The 3,243-nt window shown below is 41.4% G+C and overlaps 1 pseudogene; it reads left to right on the forward strand.

Annotated features, from left to right (window-relative positions):
- The first annotated feature begins 536 nt into the window (after nt 1–536).
- LOC148102111 (lipocalin-like) lies at nt 537–1,298 on the forward strand (annotated as a pseudogene).
- The last annotated feature ends 1,945 nt before the right edge of the window (nt 1,299–3,243 follow it).

Here is a 3,243-nt window from a genome sequence, read left to right on the forward strand (position 1 = left end):
GAGCTTTTCTGCTGTTTTTCATCATTTCACAGGTGAAATAAAATCATAGTACATTTACATTTATGTCCAGCCTGACTGAGAGCATGTATTACTTATGAGGAAAGCCAACTTTGAGATTCCTAATCAGTCAGCTTTGGAAAAAACTGTGTGAACAAAGCTTTCACTCTGAGGATGCTCCATCCTGCACAGATAATAAACCTCTTACATGAAGGGCTTTCAAGTAGTTTTTAGACAAATGGGGGTAAAAGAGATGTTAAAAGCTTAAAAGAGAAACTACATTTTCTAAGAACTGTCTGACGTTCACCTCTCACACAGTGGATACAGTCCTGCCACTGCAGGAATAATCTTTGTGGTTATGAAACTGTCCATGTGTTTGCAGAAAATGTCACATGTTCAAAGCCATCCCAGCACCTGGGGTTTGTATACGTGCAGCTGTTGGTGGGGAGATCATCTCACTCTTCTATATAAAGAGTCACCAGGCAGCAGATCTTCATCTGTGATCTCCCCCATCATCATTTCTTCACTCTTCAGCAGCTATGGCTTCACTTCGCGCCCTTCTGGGAGTTGTACTCTGCTCCCTCATGGTTTCTGCTTAAGTGGTGCTTGACTGGAGTTTGCTCTAATTCCAAGTGGTTTGCTGTCACAAAGCCAACAGGAAGTCCGGCCATGGTTGAGCCAACTGAAGATGGGTTTGAAGGTGTCGTCCTCGTTTCCTCTGAGTGCGAGAGGACAGACAAAGCAAACACCATTTGGACAGCATTAAAATATTTACACTGATGATTAATGTTATGTCTTTGCACCCGTAGCGATACATGTTGGAAAATGGAGACTTTAGCCACCAAGACTGACGTGCCTGGAAACTTCCCTGTGAGTACGCCCACAAAGACAGGAAACAGTTTAACCACCACGGTTAATCCTCCATCATCATCATCCAGTATTTTTCACATCTTTTCTTCTGCTGTTTCCCTTTTTGTCAGTCACGGGGTTTGTGACTGAAATGCGTGTGGTCGATGGGAAGCCTGACGAGTACAGCCTGAATCATTCCATCAACACCGGACAGAGTGAAACCTTTGTTGAAAACAGGTTATATGGTAACGTTGCATTTAGCTGTGTTCAGTAAACTGTGAAGTTACAGCAGCAGATGTACATCACGTGGTTTCACAGGACGTAGTCTGGACCTCAGCGCTGAGGTTCAACCAGCTATGCGTGCAGACGGCATCCTTCCTGAAAATATTCTTCATCTTCCTAAAACCGGAACTTTTACATTGGTGCTGAAGTTCTATATGAAAACAGCCTGAAATACAAACTGATGTTGTGCACTGATTACCTTACACTTTCCATGTTTCCTTCTACAGAGGAGTGTCCGCTTGAGTGTTTTGTCTGATCTGTTGTTGATCGTCTCACCGACACTGCATGAAGATCTGACACCATCTGTTATGGAAATGTGACTGAGCAACATCGTGAGCAGTTTTTAACAATAAAAATGCAAAAATCTAGAATGTTTTTCTTCATTATTCATCTTTATATGAAATAAACTGAAGAACATCCACAACAACACAATTCACACGAGTATTTCACGATTCTCCACAACTGTGATCACCATTTTCTTTGTGTATTTGTAATGGTTTTAATCATTTCTAGTGTTGGACGGCTACAAGATGAATAAATAATCATCAGATGGACCCATTATAAAAATAGGATTTGCTTCCATCTGATAGAGTTACCCTCAGCTGTAGAAATGTTTAGCTTATTTTAGAGTTTAGAAATGTGTTAACATAGAATGTAGAATTATTGTAGAGACACTGACACTGCCCTCAATGTGATAAAGGCCTGACTGTCATGAACTTAGGAGTAGATTGTAGGAGACCCCTCCCCCAGTTGAATTCAATTCAATTCAATTCAATTTTATTTATATAGCGCCAAATCACAACAAAAGTCGCCTCAAGGCGCTTCATAGATACAGAGAAAAACCCAACAATCATATGACCCCCTATGAGCAAGCACTTTGGCGACAGTGGGAAGGAAAAACTCCCTTTTAACAGGAAGAAACCTCCGGCAGAACCAGGCTCAGGGAGGGGCGGGGCCATCTGCTGTGATTGGTTGGGGTGAGAGAAGGAAGACAGGATAAAAAACTGTGAAAGGTCTCAACATTGGTAACTGGACAACTGTGGTCTGGAAGGGAGATGGGTTTTATGACCTCTAGGGAGTCATCTACACCCACAGTGTTTTAACGCACACTCACTCACGTGCACACACATACACACAGGTATGCATACACAGTCACACACGAGCACTCACAAAGACACAGACACAGAGTTTGCAGCACACCGTAGGGGGGTTTTATGATGGGGACACCTCTATAAAGCTGGCTGTAACTAACAAAGGGGTGAAGATTTTGCAGAGGGACACACCGGCCTCGTCTTCCCTTCTAGAAGTGCATGCTTAAATGAAGATGAATAAAGGTTTTGTGAAATAACAACTGAGTCCGGTGCCGTCTCTGGATGCTCGAGGAATAAAAAGAACCGGGGTAAAACTGATTTTGCAACACAAGTCATCACACACATTTTATCACACAAAGGCACAGTGGCATTTAAATTAAATAGCCATACTCATTTCACTTTTTTTTTCATGAAGTTGATTTCTGTAGCAATTTCAGATTTTGTACCTCTCCATAACTGAGATTTAATATTTAAATATTAAATATTTATTTAAAAGATCTTGAGGAATTGAATGACCTGACTTTTAAGTTGGAACTCAATAGATACCTTGGGTCAAACAGACTTAAAGCCAAAAAGAAGGAGCCTTTCTTTTGATGTTTAAAGCTCTGCGAGGCTTCAGGGATGTATTGTTACCTTATGTCACTGCCCTGTTTGCCTTGGCAGAGGGTAGTGACATAAGAAATAACAGAATTAATAGTATCATTTTAATTACCCTGTCTCAATTCTTTTAACTCAGTTTCATAAATCAACTTGTTAATATCTGCACTGATGTGTTTACAGACAGCATTTTAAACACGATTTTCAAGGTCGTAGGTTGCTCTAACAGGGCTCAGTGCTGAGTCTTACAGTTTTTAACATTTTCATAAACTAACATCAGCGGGGCTACATGCTGTGATGTCAGAGTTAGCTGTGTTATTTGATGCTGGCTGGGAGACAGGAGAGGAACGTTCAGCTCCAAGAGCCTGGTTCTGACCAGCCTCCCTTGCTAGCAAGTAAAAGCTGTTCGTCTTGCTTCATTAACAGG

Source organism: Neolamprologus brichardi, chromosome 7, assembly GCF_056152115.1.
Source record: "Neolamprologus brichardi isolate AB-2024 chromosome 7, ASM5615211v1, whole genome shotgun sequence".
NCBI classification, from domain to species: Eukaryota; Metazoa; Chordata; class Actinopteri; order Cichliformes; family Cichlidae; genus Neolamprologus; species Neolamprologus brichardi.